This window comes from Cupressus sempervirens, chromosome 9, assembly GCF_028749045.1.
Source record: "Cupressus sempervirens isolate cs-2001-9-10 chromosome 9, ASM2874904v1, whole genome shotgun sequence".
Lineage (NCBI taxonomy): Eukaryota > Viridiplantae > Streptophyta > Pinopsida > Cupressales > Cupressaceae > Cupressus > Cupressus sempervirens.
The window spans coordinates 779,462,141-779,478,475 of NC_143126.1; positions in this window are offsets into that span (position 1 = coordinate 779,462,141).

The window sequence follows — 16,335 nt, forward strand, 5'->3', positions numbered from 1 at the left end:
AACCAAGGATAAATCTTATCTATTTAATCTAAAAATCTTATGGCATGTGTGGAATGTGAGTCGAACCCTTTGCTTCCAAGTGTTGATGTTCTAGGTTTAACACACCATTCACACACAATTTCTCCAAAGTTTCATCCTTTTCTAGGGTCCCTATGTCTTGGATAGAGCATCAAAAATGCAAACGAATATTGTTTATCAGAAGTACCTTTGATGGAATTTGAGACTGTGCTCTAGTGGGATTAAGGGTTTCTGTAATAGCTAGACTAAGCTTGAAACCAGGCTACCTTCTATCCAATGCCTCAAACCAACATCTCTGACCCTTTCTTGGTCTTGCTACTAGTGGATGCCATCACTTAGTAGGGTTTTAGAAAATGTAGAAAACTTCAACAATAATTCATAGAAATTGCTTGGATGCATAGAAATCTCTCTTGCACAAATAGCTCTTGAAAATTCACAGTGACAAATGAATTTGATTTTTCCCTTTTTATTAAATTTTTCCTTTCAATCACCATAAATGCCTAGTACAATCACTTGGTTGATGACCGACTATCTTCTACTCATTTTGAATTAAATTCTCAATGGGAACATTAATGAGTTGATGTTCACACAACAACTTAATAGCTCTTGACCTTTCTTGGCAAGGTCTTGCAACCCAACCTCACTTAGTAATGCCTAGAATTTCTATAAACACTTAGTAATCCCTTTCCATCTTGAATATTGATATGGATCTTTCCTTTTAGTTGACTAGAATTGATGTAAGATGTCTGCTTTAGAATCCTAGTTCTAGTTCTCATTCTGGTAGATCAAGTAGAAATGCTTGAGTCACCCAATACTTGAGTGGCATGTTCTTCATTTCTTGGACTTGCATTCTTAGAAGATTTTGGAATCCATTGTTGTCTCATCTTCTTTTTGATGTTATCAACCTTGGCTTTCTTTTCATCTTCAAGTCTTCTAGTGTTCATATAGTTCTTGGTAAGTTGTCCAAGTTCTGTACAAATAAAACATCTTTTAGTGGTGTCTCTTGTTCTCATGTGATGTTCTAGATAGTCCATTCCAATGTGTCCAAATTCTCCACAATAGTGACATCTACACCAAGTGTCATAGTCCCTACCAAATATAGCTTTTACAATCTGTTCTATTGGATTCAATATTTTAGTTTTACATTCAGAAGATTTGTGCTCATGCTTCTTGCATTTGTGACATTTTCCTTCATATTTAGGTTTCTCTTTGTATTCATTAGCTCTATGACCATGCTAATTACAATGTTAGCATATTCTATTGAATTTAGCTTTGCATTGCTCCAACATCTATTTGATGTATCACCTATCTTACCACAGTGATTGCAAGTAGGTCTTTGATTCTTTTGAGCTCCTTTCTTAGATGATTCACCTTCTTCTATATATCCAATTCCTACTTTTCCCTTTTCTTTGTAATAGATTTTTTCATTTAGTTGATCCACATGTCTACTTGAGATTTCATCATCCTCTCATTGGTTTTCTTTTCAATGTTTAGACCATTCTGCAATCTTTCATTCTCTAATCTTAGATTCATGATTTCTTCATTTATATTAGTAAGTTGATCAATGAAATCTTCCTATTGAGGGAATAGATACTAAATTTCATTATTTTTTCCTTCTAACTCTTATTTATCTTGTTTTTCTCTTCCATGACTTCATACAATCTTACTAACTAAATTTATTGCCCTCTTTTCACCTTTCTTACTTCTTCTTGAAGTGTGTCATTCTTTTCTAATAGTTCTTTGATTGTCTCATTTGCTTCATCTAAATTAGTTTTTGAATGAATATCTTTAATTCTTTCTTCAATGTAGAGTTTTTCATTCATATAAATTGCAAGATCTTGTCTTCTTTTCAAGGATTGAGAGAGGCTTTTTTTTTACTTTCTTGAGTTTCCCAATAGCCAATTCTAAATCTAGCTTTTCATTTTCAATAGCCTTATCAAGTTTAAATACCTCCATTACCTTTGATCTTTTCTTAAGCTATTAAACTTCTTTTCTGTGAACCACAAAGCTCTGACACCAATTTTTAGAAATATATATGATAGAATAAGTTACTAAGAGGGGAGGCATGAATTAGTAACCAATAAAACTTAATCTTTATTTACTAATTAATCCTTCATGTGTAATCTGATCTAATTGCATGCATGAAAAAATTGAAAGCATTAAAACAGTCATAAAATTTGACACACAATATAGTGACCCAAAAATCTTCCAACTAGAAAGTAAAACTATGGTAGGGATGATATTGACAAGCTTTAGTGCTAAAGTATAAATTTGTCCTATGAAGGCTTACAATGATCACTTCTAATGATCTACCCTATTAGGACCAATAGGGACTACCAGGTCCACCTTGCAAAAGGATTTACAAACATATAATGAAGTATGCAATTGATAAAGAGATTTTAAAAAGACTATTAAGTCTACCTTGTGAAAGGATTTAATTGTTCCACCTATTAGGATGATCCAGTAGTTGACCTCTGATATGCAACTTGATTTGTTGAATTAGATTCCTTTGAATGTAATGATCACCTTGCTATGATAGATAAATCTTTGTTGCTCCTTATACTACTATATCCTTTTACTTCACACTTATTCACTTTTCTACTTGTTATTTTTTTCATATTTGAATGTGATAAAATACATTATATATATACCAATCCAATTTACAATTCAATAAAATCAACTACAATACAAGTTTCACCAAAATACACAAAGTTAGTACAATTGCAAGAACTCGGGTTCTAAAGACAAACTCGATGAAGTTTTGATACTTAAAATCCATTGTCAATGCTTGGCATTGGCATGCATTCAGTAGATGTAAAAACTTGGCTCATACTTATCACTTCCAAGTAGTCTAAACTGGGTCTATATTGGTGACTCGATGAATACTAAGAAACTTGACATATAAAATGAATCACTTGATTAACACTTCATAGCTTGGTCAATGCTATCACTATGAGTTTGGTGTAAACTGAATCACTTGGTTGACACTGCATGGATTGGCCAACACTAGATTCACATCACTAAAACTATAAACTCAGTAACCACTATAGAACTTTGTTTGCACTAAAAAAATTAGTAAATATAAGAAGCTTGGTTTACAATGATAATCACCAACCTAGTATAAACTACTCAATGCAAACTAAATGATGTTCCTAATACTCAGTAGGAACTGTACAACTTGGTAGAGCCTGAATTACTTGATTAACACTATTAACTGTATAATAAGCTCAGTAGATACTTACTATATGATTAAGTGTGTGTTACTAATAAACAAACTTAGTTGTAATATATTTAGAAGATGCATAAGAAAATTGTAAATAAGGTAAAGGGGAGAAGATAAAATTGTAAGGTATAAAATCATATTGAAAGGGGGAGCATATGTAAGATGGATAAGTTGTAATAAATGATTAATGTATTGTTACTATATTTTTTTGACAAGTTTTGTTTATACTAGCTAATTTTCCCTATTTTTTTGCCATCAATGCCAAAGGGGTAGATTGTTGATAATTGACTAATGCATATATCTAATTGTTGTCATTTATGAAAACATATGATGTACATGCTTATAGGAAACCTCATAAATAAAGATACTTAGCTTTTGGTACTCAAAAAATTGTCTATGTATGAATTTGGTTTACAACAATGTATTATTTTGTATGTAACTTGTTATTAATGTCATATTATGACTAGAAAAGTTATATTAAGATAGTATACATGTTGATGATGATGTGTATAACCTCAAACATTAGTACAGATTGTATGAAAAAAAGATATTCATGTTTTACTAGTGAAACAAGACATCAGAATTAAAGAAAAATAATTATTTTGTTTACAAAATAATTACTTGACCAATTAGGGCTGACATCCTAGATGTTTACTCTAAGTTGGAAAATTATATTATGGTCTCAGCTGACCTAGCAACAATTTTTGAAAGGGCATGGTATTTATGAAAAGGACATCTTGTGAATTAGTGTGTGCAAGTAAATGATGTATTATGATATGCAAACTTTTTGTGAAGCAATATATGAAAAGTTGATTTTGTAATCTAAGATCAAACTGAGGAAGAATCTATATTCCTAAAGACTAATTACTTTTTTGGGCAGTGAGCTCTTCTTGTAAATGGAAGTGCATGTTTGGGCAGTGGGCTCATCTTGCATCTACTGCACTACAACTCCTAATAGGGATTCAAAGTTTCTTAACAGGGACTCTCTATACTGAATTTTCTCATTGACTCCTAATAGGGTCCATCCTCTAACAAGGAACTTATATATTAGTATATTATCTAGTGGGTATCATCCCACCAGGGCTTTCCCTTGGCCAGGGTTTCCCTAGTTGACAAAATATGGTGTTATGAGTTATATTTGTGCATGGTTACTATTACTATTCAACAATACTTTATTGCTTTCTTATGTATGGTTCAAAGTAATAACTAATATTTAGTTGGTGACTAAAGTTTGTAAATTATTGATTAACCTACTTCTCATTAATTCCTATTTCTAACAAGATTTTCAAATTAACATATAGAGATCTTAGTTGTACTAACATGGTTTTGATTGTCTGGTGATGCATGGTCAAGGACATGTTTTACCTTATGTCCTAATGATGAGGTTAAATGCCCAAAGTCTAAGTCAAAGATGTATGAAAGTTATAAGTGATTTACAAAGAGTAGTGCACATATAGAATGCATGGAAACTAGTTTTTGATGATCCTATTATATCTTCTACAAAGATATAATCTGGTGATGCACAGTTAGACAATGATCGATGATAGTCTATTGGTGATGTGAGCAAGTGCATGAGTCCTGAAGTCACACGTGTGAAATTTTGTATATGCTGTAAGTTGACATTGCTATTGTAATTAAAAATTAATTATTTATCTTATTATAATTAATTGGGAAAGCCTAAAGGTTGACTCAAGGAATTATTTTGAAGATAGGATGTAATGGAAAGACATTTTCCTTATTGGTACAAGTGTGTGATTAATAATTGAATGTGAAGTATTCAAGGAAGTGTGAAAAGGAGTAGAGTGTTTTGGCAAATGTGAGTAAGTGGTTGAAGGGATTATTGGATGTAGAATTCATGATCTAGTATCAAGGTGAGAAGGAGTAGAGGTCCAGTTCATAGGACAAAGAAAGAAGAGCAAAGCACAATTCAAATTTATTATTCTGCAAGGAATAATACAAAGATCATTTGGACAGTGGGTTCATTGTTCTTGCCTTTGAAGTTGTTTGTACAATGGGTCAATCTACCTTTTGCAACTCCTAATAGGGTCGGAATCTCCTAATAGGGATTCAAAGTCTCCTAATAGGGACTAATATGTACTAAATGTTGTTATAGACTCCTAATAGGGTCCATCCTCTAATAAGGAATATCTATATTAGTACATCATCTTATGGGGACAATCTCATCCATGGTTTTCCCTCTGATCAAGGGTTTCCCTAGTTAACACATTTGGTGTTATCGTGCATGAGTATCTTATTTTGGTTTTATATTATATTTTTCAGGTCATTAATTTTGATTAAGGTTGATAATTTTTATAATAGTTATATAATTGATTCACCCCCCCTAGTTATATTGGTGGACTATACACTCTAACAATTGGTATTAGAGAATCAGGTCCTTGAAGAGAAAGCTTAATAGCTTTGGGAGATCAATGGAAAATATTTTTAGAAAGGATAGTCCTAAATTTGATGGGGTCAAATATGAAAGTTGAAGGATAAGATGAAGACTCATTTTTTATGTATCGATCTTGGTTATTGGCTTTTGACAAAAAGAAACAAGACAATTATGGAGGAAAAAAAGCTTGAACAATTTAGTGAAGTAGAGAGATATCTATTCATGTTTAATATGCAAGTTAGAGAAGCCTTACTATCAGCTCTTCCATAGAATGAATATATTCAGGTAAAGTATCTTTAACATCTAATGAGTTTTGGAAAGCATTAGAGTCTACTTTTGAAGGTGATAAGCATATGAAGAGAATAAGATTGTAGAACTAGATATGTGCATTTGAGGATGCTAAAATGATAGAAGATGAATCTATAAGAGGCTATGTTAGTAGAATATTTGATATTATTGCATGAATAAAATCATATGTTTGGTCCAAATATTACTAATAAATTTACCAAAGAAACCTTGCTTGGAAGATTGGAATCAATAGACGTAGGACTAAGATAGTCTTAATTGTTTGGCCTAATCTAACTAGAAGTGTGAGCACACATTGAGGTTTTTCTAGAAGCAGTAGAACTAGATGATAAGTCTTTGGCATTATAGTCAAAGAGAGAGAGTTTTATTAGCAAAAGAGGAAGAGTTTACATTGAATATCTTGAAGAGAGAGTTTATTTGAAGAAGAAGAGAGATTGCAAAGAAAACAATAACCTATATAGGTGAAGGACACATACTAATAGAGGGAGAGATTTCAATAAAATGTAATAAGTTTCTTTTTGGTATTTGTATTGGTATTGGTTTTACATCAATGCCTAAGAGGAAGATTATTGAAAAAAGAAGATTGTTAAAGTATAGAATCTATCATGGAAATAATCATTATTTTACCATTGATGTCAAACTTGCTAATTACTGGTAAGACAATTACTAACTCTGGTTAGAATGTTATCATTTGATTGATTGATGAAGAGAATTTGAAAAGAAAGGATAAAAGGAGTACCTAGAGAAAGGTTGATTTATATGGTGTATAAAAGGAGCACTAAGACCAAGTAAGACTTTAATGATATAGTGTATTGTTTATCTACTTAAGGATACAATAAAAGGATATTGAAGCACAGACAACAAGAAGAATAAGAAAAAAGAATGTGTCTACCAAGCATGATCAAGAAAATAGTGTAAGCTGAACATTTAGTTCAGGGCAAGAAAAGTTTAGTATGTGTCAAGTGTCAATAAACTTAGTTTGTGCCAAGTGTCAAAGATGTTAGTATTGACTGAGAAAGACTTAGTTTATGCTGAGAAACCTAGCGTTGACCAAGCATCAAAAGCTAGTTATTGGCAAGTGATAGGATATTATTTCCAAGTGACAACATAAAGATTGTGATGAAGATTTGACAAATTTGAGTCAACATAAGTTTATTATATGAATTATGTGAAGTGTACTAAAGATACGCTTGATGATTTGGTGGCACAAAATTCAAGATAAACTGTTTGAAGGTGAATTTGAAGAGGATTATTGATGTAGTGCAAGGAAAGAGAATCCCAAATGGAGATTCACTAACCCCTAAAAAATAACCACACAATAGAATATAAACAATCAAACAAGACCTGACACTAATTCAACACTCGTTATTCATAAAAATAACTGATTATAGTCAATGTGTCTGGTTGCAAGGGCTTATGTGTTAAGGCCAAATACAAAAGCAATTACAATAGTTCCACAAGATCCATCAAGATCCAACTCAATTCCTAGCTTGCCCAGACCTATAATACAACAACAATCTGGTAGAAACCCCCAATATCTTAGCTTTTTCTTGCAAGCCACCAAGCAACCTCCTTGTTTCTAAACCAGAGCCACTAGCTCTTCTCAAAAATTTGCTACCTCGGCTACTTCTCTAATGATGATATAAAATCATCCAAAACATGTTCCACAATAATTCTCCAATAATCTATACATATCTACTCATGATTTATACATCAACACATGTTCCTTATATAGCTAGCTAAGCCACAAGTCAGCTAGTTAAGCATTTAATTACAATATAGTTCCACCTTGGAAGAGTAAACCAAAACCATAACAAAAATGATCAAAATTAAATGGAAAGTTAAATATTTAGCTCCAAAAATGACCAAATGAGATTTCCCTCTCTTAACAAGATCCCATTTCCTCATACAAAATTGCACAAAATGAAAACCCCACACGTTTTCGTGAAAACTACTTGAAAATTGATACCCAAGGAAAATGATGATATCTCTTAGTTATGATTGAATCAAGATTTGTGATTTGAATTGAAGGTATTGATTTAGATCCTCAAAAAGCCCTTAAGTGGAAAAAGTTTGATTCACTAAGGATAACTATGCTTCAATCCTAAAAGTCATGCACAAAAACCTCTCATGAAAACTAACAAAAATTGATACTCTAGAAGAATTTACATATCTCCCAACTTATAGTGAACTAATACTTGTACTCTTAATAATAGATTTTAATATAGGCCCTCTTAAATACTTGAAATGTTTAGCCTCTAAGTCACTGCGCAAAATTAGTTATTTCACCTGTAATAAGTATGCAAAAACCAAAAAATACAACTCTAGTAGAAAGGTAAAAACAAATCTAACTTCAACACGATAACTCTAATCTCTATGCACACATAGAAAAAGGTTACCCAATGTGTCTCCAACACATAACTAACTATGAAAATTATAATTCCACCAAAATCAAAGCTCGATGATACCTACATCAATTGTAAGAGATGTTTCTAGAGGGAACATAATGGAAGAAGGGAGGATTTGATGAATCTACACTAACCTCTAGCTACCCTACAGGTTTTGTATCAAAGTCCATAAAATGATAAACAAAACCATCCTCTTCCACCTCCTCAACCTTGCTATGCCATCTCCTATCTCAAATAAGTCTATTTAATTGGCTAGACAACTTTCTTCCACATTGGCAGACTCCAACTCCAGTAATATACAACTTCCTTCTTATGTTTCTCAAGTCTTTTACAAAAAGTAGCATCCAATACAACAATCACCTAAGTTATTGTCTCATTAATCCTTCTCTCCACTATAATAAAAATATTCATAATCATCTCAGGGTCTAATCTTCTTAGAGCCATCTTCCAAAATCTTTGCAAACCCTTTGCAAAAAATCCTTCCCATGCTCCTTGTGACAACCTCAAATTTTTGACAAGTCATATTGTAGCCTACCAGCTCATATGAATACTCTAGAACCAAATCACAAGTCTAGGAACATAGATCTACAATCCAAAATCTCTCTGTGATCATGCCTCAATAAAATCAACCTTCCATCTTTGCATCCATCAATCTGTTTGCAAGTCCTCTGCAATTGCAAGTTAGAACTACAATTTTCCACCTCACAACCTAGGAATCCAAAAAAGAAAAATCCACCACAAGATAAATATCTTCTCAAATAAACTTTTCTCAACATAAGGTCCTAGTGCAAATAGCCATGATTTTGGCAATCTATCTACACACTTAAGAACAACCTTCAATTTGATAGCACCTTATGCAATGCAAGGTAGGAGAATCCCCAATGGAGATGTAATAACCCCAAAAAAAAACCACACAATAGAATATAAACAATAACACAAGATATGATGCCAATTCAACACTCTTTATTCATAAAACAACTAATTACAATCAATGTGCTTGGCTATAAGGCCTTTCAAGTTACGACCAAGTACAAAAGAAATTACAATATTTCCACAAGATCTCTCAAGATCCAACTCAATTCCTAGCTAGCCCAGATCTATAATACAACAAAAATCTAGTAGAAATCTTCAAGATCTCAACTTGTGCTTGCAAGCCACCAAGCAACCTCCTTGTTTCTAAACCACAACTGGTAGCTCTTCTCACAAATGTTCTACCTCAACTACTCCTCTACTGATGATATAGAATTTTCCAAATAATGTTCTACAATTATCCTCCAATTATCCACACTTATCCCCTCATTATTTCTACATCAACACATGCTCCTTATATAGCTAGCTAAGCCACAACTCAGCTAGTCAAGTATTTTACTACAATATAGGTCTACCTTATAAGAGTAAACCAAAACTATAAAAAACATGATGAAAAGTAAATGAAAAGTTATATTTAGGTCAAAAAATGAACCAATAAAATTTCCCTCTCTCAAAATGATCCCATTTCCTCATTCGAAATTGTGCAAAATGAAAACCCCACATGTTTTTGCAAAAAAAACCCAAAAATTGATACTTGAGGAAAATGATGATATCTCCTAGCTCTGATTGAATCAAGACTTGTAATTTGACTTGAAGGTAGTAATTTAGGTCCTCTACAACCCCTTAAGTGAAAAAAGGTTGATTTAGTAAGGATAACTATACTTCCATCCTAAAATTCATGCACAAAAACCTCCCATGAAAACTAACAAAAATCAATACTCTAGGAGAATTTCCATATCTCCCAACTCATAATGAATTAATAATTGTGCTCTTAATAATTGATATTAATATAATCCCTCTTCAACCCTAAAAATTTTTATCCTCTAAATCATTGCACAAAATTAGTTATGTCACTCTTAATAGGCACACAAAAACCAAAAAAATATAACTCCAACAGCAAGGTAAAAATGATTCTAACTTCAACATGATAAATCCAATCTCTATGTGCACATAGAACAAGGTTAGCCTATGTGTCCCCAACATATTCCTGACCAAGAGAAGTATAAATCCACCAAAATCCAATCTTGATGCTCCTACATAAATTGTAAGAGATGTTTCTAGAGGGAACATAATGGAAAGAAGGGAGGATTTGATGAATGTATTCTTGCCCTAAGATGGATGATTGTGGTGAAGCAAGAAATGAACAAAATTATATATTTAAGGAGATACAAGGCCAAAAAAAAATTGTGAATGAGAAAGAGAAGGAGTTTGGAGGTGTTGTTTCATATGGTGGCCAAAGGAATGAACTTGTAGTTGGCATATTAAGGAAGAAGGCTTAAGGAGGTGAAGGCTTGTAGGGTGAACAAGAAATCATAGATGAAGGGGAATGAATGCCAAGAAGAATGGAGAGTTGAATGAGAGATCTAAAATTTTCAAGTGAGTTTTTTTGTTATTATATCAACTCCTACTATTAATTTATAATAATTTTATTACTCTAGATAAATCATTTGGGTTAAGGTTGACCTAATAGTCATGAAGTGTCAAATGATTGAAATTCTCTATATAAGGAGATAACTAGCTAGAAGAAAAATGTTAGAGATCCAACCAGAGACAAACAAGAAGTCTTGAGGTTTTCCTACATTTAGTGGTTGAAGAAATGAACCTACATTTTACATACTAAGCAAGAAGGCTTAATGAGGTGAAGGTTTGAATGGAAAACAAGAAATCAAATATGAAGGGGAATAAATTCCAAGTAGAATGGAGAGATGAATTAGAGATCTGAAATTGTCAAGTTAGTTGTTTTGTTATTAGATCAAGCCCTATAGTTAGTTTCTAGCAATTATGTTAGTCTAGATAAATCCTTTGGATTAAGGTTTACCTAACAGTCATGAGTAAATCCTTTAACCAGGTGAAATTCTAATGGAATTTTCTAAAGTCCTCTAACAGGGCTCACTTTTAATACTATGATTGAAACCCTTTAATCAAGGCCACATTTAACACTATGCATTGTAACCTTGAACAAGGTTTTCTCCTCACAGAGTTCACTTTAGAAGAGTGAAAATTGGTAGCATGTTATAGGTGGTTTTTCCCAAATTGGGTTTCCATGTTAAATCCTTGTGTCAAATTGTGTGATTGAATTATGGTATTTCACATTTACATTTCTACAAAGTTCATTTGACCTATGATAGTAATATAAAAAAGTTTAATACATTGGATGATCTAATAAATGTATGCACATGTATTTTTTGAGTACTAAGAATTTTCATTTTTACATTTGGACCTTGGATAACTAATTCATCCCATCTCTTAATTATTCTAAATTATTTCAATAGTAGTCTCACCGCTTCTCTTAAAAATGACTCTATCACATGAACACCATCACTAGTATTCTTGGAGGGAATGAAATGTGTCATATTTGAAAAAATTTCAACCACCACAAGAATAGAATCATGCCCTCACTGAATCCTTGGTAATCCAAGAAATAAAGCCATGCTAATATCCTCTTATAGCTTCTTGAGCAGAGGTAATGGCTGATACAATCTAGTATTTGGATTCATTCCTTTTTTCATGTGACATACTCTACAACTTTGCACAAAATTCCTCCCATCTTTTTGCAATTGTGGCTAGTAATAATTCTCAGCAACCAAGGTAATGGTCTTCCCTCTCCCAAAATGTTCATCCAATCCTCTACTATGCTTCTTCATGATGAGATTCTCTCTCATAGAACTTCTAGGAATGCACAACTGACTTCCTTTGAAAAAAATACCATCTTGGATTATCAAATCCAACTACATTGTCCTATCAAGTGTAACAAGTTTTATACAAGCCTTCCAAGCTTCGTCAAAATGAGGAACCTCTAGATACAAATTCTTGAGTTCTTGAACCCAACCACCTCAATCTGTATCTCAGTTATAAAAAATATCTTATATGAAGAGCATCTCCAACTCTATTAGACTTCCCACTCTTATGTTTCAAAATAAATGTATTACTCTAAAAAATCTCAACCCAATGAAAATGCCTCTAGTTCAATTTTCCTTGATTATTCAAATATTGCAAAGCTTGATGATTAGTATACAAAAAAAACTCTTGAAGAAGAAGACAGTGTGTCTAGTTCTTTAATTCTTGAACTATAACATGAAATTCATGATCATAAAAAAATTCCTTTTGGCATCATTCAAATTCTCATCGGAATAAGCAAGAGGTCTAATTTTTTGCCTCAAAACAGTTCCTATTGTAGTAACACTAGAATCATATTCTACTTGAAACCCATTATTAAAATCTAAAAGTGCTAAAAAGGCTGCTCTACAAGCTTTTTTTTAACTAGATTAAAAATCTTATCTTCTCCTATAGTCCACAAAATACTACTAAAATATTTAATAAAATTTCTATAAAACTAGCCAGTCCATGAAAATATCTTACCTCTATTGCACTCATTAGAGTAGGCCATTCTAGGATAGCCTTCACTTTCTTAGGGTCCATTGTGAAATCTTGTCCTAACACTATGAATCCTAAGTATATCGACTATTTCTTCACAAAACTACACTTCTTCAAATTTATTAGCAACATTTATTCCCTCAACATATCAAACAACTTGTGAATGTCCATCAAATGCTCCTCCAATTTCTTACTAGATATCAACATACCATCTAGGAAAATAATGAAAAAAACTTACCTAGAAATTCCTTCAATACCTTATTCATGAGCCTCGTAAAATTTCTTGGTGCATTAGTTAGCCTAAAAGGCATGAATAACAACTCCTACAATCCTTATCTTGTTTCAAAGGTAGTCTTCCACTTGCTTCTTTCTTTGATTCTTGTACCCACTCTTTAAATCTATCCTTGTGAAATATACAACTTGACTTAAGTAGTCCATGATATCATCCATTCATGGTAATGGAAATTGATATTTGATTGTGATCTTGTTGATAGCTCATGAATGGGTGCACATCCTCTATTATGCATTCTTCCTTGGTGCTAATACTACTAGTACAATACATGGGCTTAGAGTCTCTCAAGTCAACCCTTTTTGCAACAACTCATGAACTTGTATGTTCAACTCTTCACTTTCATCTGGTGTCATTATGTGCATTGCCTTGTTTGGAAAACTTGCTCCTGGAATCAAATCAATTTGGTGACTACTCTTCCTCACTAGGGGAAATCTTGTTAGAAAGTAAAGTCCACCAAGATAACTAAGATGGGGGGTGAATCATTTATCTAACTATTAAAACACTTATCAATCTTATTAATACTTAACCTTATGAGAAATATAATTAGCAACCATAGGAAGATATACATGCACAATAACACCAAATATGTTAACTAGGGGAACCCTTGATCAAAGGGAAAACCCTAGTGGGGATGGTACTTACAAAATGATGTACGAATATAAAATTTTCTTGTAAGAGGATAGACTCTATTAGGAGCCAAAGAAATACATTCAAAAAATATAAATCCTAGTTAGGAGACTTTGAATCCCTATTAGGATATTCTAACCATGTTAGGAGTTGTGTCAACCCTTTTAGGAGTTGTAGAAGATAAAAGGACCCACCATCCAAATAAATTTAGGGGCAAGATCACTGATCTCACTTTCCAATTGATCTGTATATTATCTCTTGTAGAATAATAGAATATGAATGATCTCAAAATCTTATGTCCTCTTGACAAGACCTATCCTCTTCTGATCTAAATACTAGATTACCAATTTTGCATCCAAGTAATCCCTTAGATCCTTGTTAGGAGACTCCAACCTTGTTAGGAGTTATAGAAGGTAGATGGACCCACTATCCAAATGACTTCAAGGGAAAGAAAACAAAACTCATTGTCCAACTAATCTCTATATTATTCCTTGTAGAATAATAGAAATGAAATAATCTCAACTCCTTCTCTTTCCTCATGATCAAACCAAACCTCTTCTAATCTCAATACTAGATTGTGAACTTTATAACCAAATAATCACTTGGACCACTTACATGAATTTACCAAGATTTTATATCACTTGTACAATTCACACTTGGACTCTTTCTCTAATTAATTGCACACTTCATCAAAAAGAAAATAATATTCCTTTATACCATATCCTCAAAAAATTTCCTTGAGTCAGCCTTGAGGCTATCTCAATGAATTATAATAGGACCTCATTAAGATTTTAAAAACATTTTATCTTTTTTCAATTATAAGTTATTGTTTCCCACAACCTTTATAAATTCTTACAAATGAAATGTCTGACCTTGTGTACTCACCAAAATAATTATTAGATTGTCTAAACTCACTTTATGACTACACTTATCATGATTTTATCTCAGTTAAGAGATATAAATCAATCATGAGAAACCACTAATCAAGTACTTTGTATTCTTACTGTCTTCTATAAATATTGAATAACTTATGCATGCCCATGACTCTCTATATGCACACTTTTCCACTTCATTGGGATACAATATAGAACTCATCCTTAAATTTTCTTGATCTCATTATTAATACATAATCTATATAATCATGTTCTCTAGCTGCTACTCTTCTAATCTTTATAGAAATAATGCTAGCTTGACATCAATGAAAAACAAAAGCATGAATGCAACATGTGAATAATGTACATATGAATCATGTACATATTTTTCTAGTTTTTAGGATACTCCCCCAAAGGAATACCGTTAGTATTCATTCTAACAAATCCTTTAGGTACATTATCTGATACAATATCAGGAAACTCTCCCAACAAATCTATAACTTTTACAGGTACCTCTTCTACTTCTTCTTTAGTAACTTTTGGGATTATAGGAAAAGACATATGATCATGATTCATATCTTAGATAAACTTCTTTCCATAAATAAAACATATTCTGGCAACACTACATATCATTTTTTCTTTCTTCTTTAATGATATCAACTTATTTTTCACTCCATCCTTTGTCAAAGTGTAGGTATTTGCTTGCCCATCATGTACAACATGTTTTTCAAACTGCTATGGCCTACCCAACAACATATGACATATGTCCATCGGTTTAATATAAAAAATAACCTCATCTTGGTAGCTTCCAATCTTGAACTTCACTAGGCACTACTCATTGACCATGAACTTGTGGTCATCCTACACCCAGGCAATACAGTATGGATGTGGGTTTTTTTGCCTCTTAATATTTAATTTGGTGACCATCTTTTTTGACAACATATTGTTAGTACTTCCACCAGAGATGATCACATCACAACACTTATCTTCACATTTATACCTAGTACAAAAAAAACTCCTCCTTTAATTAGGTTCATTCTCACCACTCAACAAGACTATTGTATTAACTAACCGACTTCTCCTCTTTCACCGTCTTCAAAATTGGATGATTTAGCATCTTCATCAAAATACACAATTCTCTCTTGGCCTTCAGTTCTCTAATCTATCCATCCTTAGTGCTAGGAACATTCAAATGCTCTATGGTCTTCCTCTTCACAATGAAAAAATTTTCCACCAAGACCTCTTCTAGATCCTTTCCATCTTGCTCTTCCTCTTTGATCTCTATTTTTATGTTCATGTAAACAATTGGAATTATTTCTTCTTTGGTTCTGACTAATAATACTCAACTCATACTTGTTCTTTTGATCATAATTTCAACCTCAATAAGCTTGTCTACTAGATTTTCCACCATGACCTCTTCTAGTATTCTTGTTATCAAACTTTTTTCTCAGTGACCACTTAGGGAAAACTCGTATGTCTCTTCAATACTAGTCATTTTAACTAGACTTATCTCCCCATGAATACTTGGCCTTAACTCATCAAGATAATGGGAAACCTTTTCCCTATTAGCTTCTGCATGGCCAATTCTAATGAGAACTTGGTAGAACTCCTCAATAGATATTCCCACATTCTTCCACCTTTTATTTATTTTATTATATCGAGGTCATAATCCATGAGAATGAACTATCTATTTATTTTTGCTATCATTTTATCCCATCTGGTGATTTTGTCCTTCCCTCTTCTATTTTTTTCCAATTGGATCTCCTGCTACCAGATTATTGTGTGACTTGTAA